Raw genomic sequence first — 7500 nt, 5'->3', positions numbered from 1 at the left:
ATACCATCGTGTGGGGTGTCTAACGACGCGTCTCGGAAAGAGGAGTGGGGGAAACGCGGTTTCCTCCCCCTAGCACCACCCACCCGCCACCCAGCCCCGGAAAACCCCCGCGAAAAGTGGTTTTCCGCGATTTTCCCGGCCAAGGAGCGGAGGTAGAGCTCCCGGGTGTTTGGAAGAAAGTTGCGGGGTGAATTATCACTTCCAAAACCGTCGCCGGAAAAGTGATTTTCGCAACATCCAGGGAGATACGGGCGGAAAAGCGTTTTTCCGAAGAGGAAAATTTTCGCCCTGATACCGTCGTGCGAGGTATCAAACGACGAGTTTTGAAGAGGGGAGTCGGGAAAACCCCACCCCACCACCATACCACCCACCCCCACCCCCCTAGAGCGGAAAAACCACCCAGGAAGCGGTTTTTCGCGATTTTTCCGAGGAAAACTTCATCGCCACCCCGGCAAGTGGGGTATCAGAAGAAGCGGCTCGGCGGGACGAGTCCATCGCGCACCCCCCCGTTCTTCTACCATCTTCCCCCACCTCGCCCGGGCGGAAAAACCTCTCCGTCGATCCTCGTGGCAGTCCGCTGCTGGCGTCCCTCCTTGAGGGGGAGTAAAACCAGCTTAAAGCGCGGAATCTTCCTTCCTTCTGGCGATGATGTCCACCAGTAGGAACCTACGATCACGGTCGGGATCGACCGATAGCCGAGCACCGGTGGGCTCGAAACCGGTGGTCGTACTCAGCCGAGTTCCGGAAGGGCAGTCAACAGCCACGAGCGGTGTTTCTCGCACGAGTGGCGTTGGCACGGCCACGGCTGTTAAAGGAGCCACTATGGAGAGGCTCATCGAGCGTCTGGAGGACGAGCTATCCCTCCTGCGCGTTCAGCTGACGGAGCAAGCTGATCAATATCGGAAAGACCTCGCGGCGATGCAGGAGTGCCATCGTCAGGAGGTGATCCACTTGCGCGAGGAGAACCGTAAGGAGCGGGAGATGGTCTCCGGGCTCCTTACGCAACTGGTTGCTGCGCAATCACAGCAACAGCAGCAGCAGCAGCAGCAGCAGCAGCAGCAGGCAGTTGGTGCGGTGACGGCTACGGTGGTGCCGTCTCCGGACCAGGAAGGCGGCTCCTGGGCCGAGGTGGTGCGCCGTAAGCCGGCACGCCAGCAGCCGGCTCAGCAGCATCAGCAGCAGTGGCCGCAGCTTTCGCAACGGCAGCAGCCGCAGCGGCAACAGCAGCAACGTCCGCAGCAACATCAGAGCGGACAGCGTTCGGCTGGGCAGCCCCAGCAACAACAGTGGCATTTGCAGGGCCAGTTGCTGCGGAAGCAGAGTAAGCAGCAGCCAGCATACCAGCAGCAGCAGTGGACGAACATGCAACAACAGCAGGAGAAGCGGCGCCCGAGACGGAAACGTCCAGATGAAATCGTCGTTGTGCCTGCCCCAGGAGTGTCCTACAAGGATATGTACGTGAAGCTCCGGACCAGTCCGCGGATAGCTGATTTCCAGCGGCAAATTGGTGTTGGCAGAAGAACGCCAAAAGACCACCTTCTGCTGCCGTTGAGCCGCGACGTTGATAGTGCCGCGCTGAAGGACATCATTCAGGAAGTCATCGGGGAGAGTGGATCTGCATCCGTCAGGACCGAGATGGCTGAGGTCGTCCTGACCGGGATTGATAACATGGTCGACGAAGAAGCTATCAAAAAGGCGATCATGACCTCTCTGGGCAAGCAGTCGTCGGTAGCTACCGTGAACCTTTGGGAGCGTCGTGATATGACGAAGCGGGCCCGCGTGCGCCTCCCACGAGCAGAAGCCGATCTCGTCAAGGACCGACGGCTGGAGCTGGGCTACACGTATTGTGCGGTGCACGAAGCCCCAAAAGTGTCGGGTCAGCTGGCTCGGTGCTTCCGGTGTTTGGAGCGGGGGCACATCGCCGCAAGATGTACTGGGGACGACCGGTCTAAGTGTTGTATACGATGCGGCGACCACAACCACAAGGCGTCGGGTTGCACCAATGACATCAAGTGTATGCTGTGCGGCGGTGCCCATCGCATCGGTGCTGCAGCCTGTGGTGCACAGCCCTTAAACTAGATGGATGTGCTCCAGATCAACGTTAACCGCAGCAGGAGCGCACAAGATCTGGCGCTCAACACGATGAGGATGGAGCGGGTGGACGTCTGCTTGATGGTGGAGCTGCACAGTGTCCCCAGGAACAACGGGAACTGGGTGGCGGACAGGGACGGGAAGGTGGCCATCATAGCCAGCAGCGAGGCTTATCCGGTCCAGCAAGTGGTCTCCGTGACGCAGTCTGGGATCGCGGCTGCCCGGATCAACGGCGTCCTGTTCATCTGCTGTTATGTGTCGCCTTCAGCGGGTGTTCCTGAGTTTGAGGAGATCATGCAGCGCATCGAAGTGGTAGCGAGAGGCCACTCGCACGTCGTCATGGCAGGGGACCTTAACGCGTGGCATAGCGCTTGGGGTAGTGGCCGCACCAACGCAAAGGGCGAGATTGTGGTCCAGCTCGTCGACAGCTTGGGGCTGGAGGTGTTAAACACCGGCACCGCCCCAACCTTCCTGGGCAACGGAGTGGCTCGTCCGAGCGTGGTGGATGTTGCCTTCGCCAGTCGCAGCATCGCCGGAGCTAACACCTTTCCGGAGCATCGATGGAGAATAATGAGCCGGTACTCGTACAGTGACCACGTGTACATTCGGTTTGCTGTGGGGGAGTTTCTTCAGCGGCCAGCGGCAGATCGTCGTCGACAGGAGAGTCCTTCTACGCGAGAAAGCGGCACGAGATGGCGTACCCGTCAGTTTGACGCCCGGCTTTTCGACGTGGCGCTCGACGTAGCATCGTTCGCAGAGCGGGTTACAAGTGCGGGAAGCTTGGAGAGGTTCCTGACGGAAGCTTGCGACGGAACCATGGCGCGAGTGTTCCCTTCGCAAGGCCATTCGGGACGACCTGCTTATTGGTGGACGCCAGCGATCGAGGCCTTGTGTGAGGACTGCCGCCTCGCTAAGGATCGCTTCGATGTCGCAACCAACGAGGCAGAGCAGCTCGCCGCAGCCAGCGATCTCCTTCAGGTGCGGACCGCCCTGAAGACAGCTATCACCACCAGCAAGAGAACGCACTTCGACGAGATGCTACAGGGGCTCGCGGACGACGAGACGGGACAGTGGTTCCGTAACGTGCTAAGCCGCCTCCGTGGAAGCTGGACAGCGAGGGAGCGCGACCCATCGGTTCTGGAGGGTGTCGTCTCCACTCTGTTCCCCCAGCATCCTCCAGTTGACTGGCCTTCGTCGTCAAGCCAAGTCCTGGAGAGAGGGGAAGAGGAACCAGTTCGGGCCGTCTCAACGCAGGAGCTGCTGGACATCGCGAGCTCACTGAACCCGCGGAAGGCCCCAGGTCTGGACGGTGTGCCGAATGCCGCTCTGACTGCCGCCATTCGGAAGCATCTGGAGGTCTTTCGTGACATGTTCCAGGAATGCTTGGACAGCGAGCGGTTCCCGGATGAATGGAAGAGACAGAAGCTGGCCCTTGTCCCCAAGCCGGGCAAGCCACCGGGACTCGCTTCGTCTGCGCGCCCGATCCTGCTGCTGAACAACCCGGGAAAGGTATATGAGCGGATGCTGCTGACGCGGATCAACGACGTCGTGGAGGACTTGGATTCGCCAAGGTTGGCGGAAAACCAGTTCGGGTTCCGGAAGGACCGTTCGACTGTACAGGCGATCCAACTGGTGGTAAATGCGGGCCGTCGCGCGATGTCATTCGGACGGACTAACAACCGGGACAAGCGCTGCCTCCTGGTTGTTGCGCTGGACGTGCGCAACGCATTTAACACTGCCAGCTGGCAGTGCATCGCTGCTGCGCTCGAGGACAAGGGCGTGCCGAGGCAGATACGCAACATCCTGAAGGACTATTTCACCGACAGGGAGCTCGTCTATGACACCGCAGACGGGCCCGTTACACGTCGAGTGACTGCAGGTGTTCCACAGGGGTCCATCCTGGGCCCGACACTGTGGAACATTATGTATGACGGCGTGTTACGGGTCGAGCTCCCCGAAGGGGCCAGCGTCATCGGCTTTGCGGACGATATTGCGGTTCTGGCACAGGGGTGCACACCAGAGGAGGCGGCATCTGTAGCTGAACAGGCGGTGGACGCGATCGCGGCCTGGATGGAGGACCATCACCTGCAGCTCGCTCCGGAGAAGACCGAGGGCGTGATGATCTCCAGCCTGCGGAGAGGTGAACTGAGGGTGCCGTTCCGCGTCGGAGACACCATCATCCACAGTAAGCAGTCGATCCGGTACCTGGGGGTCCAGATCCACGACCACCTTTCGTGGAAGCCACACGTGGAGCTGTCGACGGCCAAAGCCCTCCGCGTGGTAGGCGTGGTCACCTCAGTCATGAGAAACCACAGTGGACCCCAGGTGGCCAAGCGTCGGTTGTTGGCGGCGGTGGCGGAGTCGATCGTCCGGTATGCTGCCCCCGTGTGGTCTGAGGCGACGGATCTGCAGTGGTGCCGACGGAAGCTGGCCCAGGTGCAGAAGCCCCTGGCACGTGGCGTCACCAGCTCGTTCGTGTCGGTGGCATACGAGACCGGAGTCGTGCTAGCAGGCCTTGTGCCGTTCAGGCTGCTGGTGCGAGAGGACGCAAGGTGCCATCGGAGGCTCCTAGCTGCTCCGGGTGCCAGCCGCAAGGACATCCGGCTGGAGGAGCGGCAGAGGACTCTGCAGGAGTGGCAGAGAGCATGGGACGAGGCGGCCGCAGCATCAACGGCCAGTCGGTACGTGGTTTGGGCCCACCGAGTGATCCCGGACCTGCACCAGTGGATGGGAAGGCGGCATGGAGAGGTGGATTTCCACCTCTCGCAGGTGTTAACCGGGCACGGTTTCTTCCGGGAATACCTCCATGTCTGCGGTTTTTCCCCATCGGCGGAGTGCCCACGGTGCCCGGGGTCTGTCGAGTCGGTGGCCCACGTGCTGTTCCGGTGCGAGGTGTTCCAGGACATCCGAGTGGAGCTGCTGGGGTACGGCACCAGCGACCCAGTCAACGAGGACAACATGGGCATGAAGTTGCTGGAGAGCCCCGAGCGGTGGAACAACATCAAGGAAGCTGCTCGCAGAATCACGAAGGTGTTACAGCAGCTCTGGCGCGAGGATGAGCTGCAGCTCAACCTTCGTGCACATCTCGAATCGCAACCGGCGATAACATCAGCAGACGACGCTGGTGCACAGGATGGCGAGCAGGTGTCTGTCGACGGGGTGGCGGACCTCTTCCGAGTCAACCGAGGTCGAGCCAGCCGAAACAGAAGAGGTCGTCGAAGGGCTGAAGAACGGGCGGAAGTGCGCCTTGCATCCGCACTGGCAGCAGCTGAACGTGATCGTGAGAGGATCATTCTGATGGCGGCGGTGCAGGCGGAGGAAGCAGGAGAAGCGCCACCACCCATCCCCACACGAGGACGCGGACTGCCTCCTTCTCCGAGTACCTTGAGAGCGCGACACGAGCGAAGACTCTACCTACAGCGGGTCTATCGTCAACGAGCGAGGGAAGGGACTCTACCACCAGTCCCACGAGGTAGAAGCCGGCGGAGTCGGACAGCCCCTTCGGAGGCGGACATCATCCGGCGGCGTGTGAGAAGACGAGAGATGGAGCGGCTACGCCGAACATCACGAAGGGAGCCGTCCAACCAGGGGGTGCGTGAGGTGCTATCTGCAGATTCCCTGGCATCTATCACGGGATCTACTACTTCCGGCCGATAAGCGAGGGGAATTTCGGGGGTGGAAAGTAAATAGAGGAACGGCATTATCGAATGCGATGGGAGACCCATACGATTAATTGAATTAATAAAGGCGATGCCACTTGCGCTTAATACTCCTGGTCCCAAGCCCCGCTAGGGAACGGGTCCAGGAGGGGGAGAAAAGGGATAGATATAAGTTTATTTTAAGCTTTGTACAAATAAATCCCTGAGTGTTAACAAAAAAAAAACGAAGTGGAGCTTGCGGCTTAATTTGACTCAACACGGGAAAATTTACCAGGTCCGAACTTATCGAGGTAAGACAGATTGAGAGCTCTTTCTCAAATTTAAGGGTAGTGGTGCATGGCCGTTCTTAGTTCGTGGAATGATTTGTCTGGTTAATTCCGATAACGAACGCGACTCAAACAAGCTAACTAGAACGCTGTCAGCAGTGCACCTCCGGGCGCACCTGACGTCAAGGCCGGCGGCCCCTTCACGGGCGGTCGTCGGCCACGTTTGCCCTGCTTAGCGGGACAACTTGTGTTTAGCAAGGTGAGAATGAGCGATAACAGGTCCGTGATGCCCTTAGATGTTCTGGGCTGCACGCGTGCTACAATGTGAGCAGCAGCGTGTTCTCGCCAATTGGCGCCCCCATTCCGAGAGGAACGGGAAATCACCCAAATGCTCATTTAGTTGGGATTGGGGACTGCAACGGTCCCCATGAACCTGGAATTTCTAGTAAGTGCTAGTCATTAGCTAGCGCTGATTACGTCCCTGCCCTTTGTACACACCGCCCGTCGCTACTACCGATGGATTATTTAGTGAGGTCTCTGGAGGCACACCTTCCGCGGTTCCTTCGTGAGCTGCAGCTGGCATGGCCGAAGTTGACCGAACTTGATGATTTAGAGGAAGTAAAAGTCGTAACAAGGTTTCCGTAGGTGAACCTGCGGAAGGATCATTACCGATCAATAAATATATGTTGTTGTGAGTTGGTTAGAGAGATAGAGAAACACGGTATCAGCAGAACAAACTGCTATGTTACCTTTTGGGGGCCGCGCACGCCAATTAGACCCGCGAGAGAGGTGTGTCTATACTACGATATTGAGCGTGCGCGACCGTAGGCCAGTGGCCTTCGTACCTGTGCGCACACTCCCAATGGCAGCCATCGAACGCGTAAAGTGTGTGACACATGGGCGAAGGTAAAGACCCACTAGAACATATTTAAACACTGGCCTCGAGCGAGAGAGAACCTAATCAAGAGAACGAAAGTTGTGCAAGATCGCGCCGATGCCGCCCACATCGCGCGTCGATCAATGGGAAGGAAGACCAATGGTCATCCTTGTCCACCCTGGACGGCTTCGAAGGAACCGAGAGGTGCACGGTTACGCTGTCCGGGGAACTTAAGTTGTGAGAGATGCACCTAGCGCATAACGAAAACATAGGAGACAGTTGAACATACCAAAACCCTAGGCAGGGGATCACTCGGCTCATGGATCGATGAAGACCGCAGCTAAATGCGCGTCAGAATGTGAACTGCAGGACACATGAACACCGACACGTTGAACGCATATGGCGCATCGGACGTTTAAACCCGACCGATGCACACATTTTTGAGTGCCTACCAATTCTTGTTACACACTATTCCATAACTACAGGACGCCCGCGTACCAGCGGCACGCCTGGGCGAGCAGCACGCCCGGGAGTGTGTCGCAGGCTTGAACACACGCGTTTGGCGCACTGTGCATCATGGCGTGCTCGGACCCCTTCCGCGGGGGAC

The 7500-nt window shown here is 58.8% G+C and overlaps 1 non-coding gene across 1 annotated transcript; it reads left to right on the top strand.

Moving 5' to 3' along the window:
* The first annotated feature begins 7185 nt into the window (after nucleotides 1–7185).
* Nucleotides 7186–7343, top strand: LOC128307544 (5.8S ribosomal RNA). Its single transcript, XR_008287643.1, has one exon. It is a non-coding gene; the product is annotated as a 5.8S ribosomal RNA (ribosomal RNA).
* Nucleotides 7344–7500: the final 157 nt, after the last annotated feature.

Source organism: Anopheles moucheti (assembly GCF_943734755.1).
Source record: "Anopheles moucheti chromosome X unlocalized genomic scaffold, idAnoMoucSN_F20_07 X_unloc_1, whole genome shotgun sequence".
Classification (NCBI taxonomy): Eukaryota; Metazoa; Arthropoda; class Insecta; order Diptera; family Culicidae; genus Anopheles; species Anopheles moucheti.
This window is presented reverse-complemented; position numbering and strand designations above follow the sequence as displayed.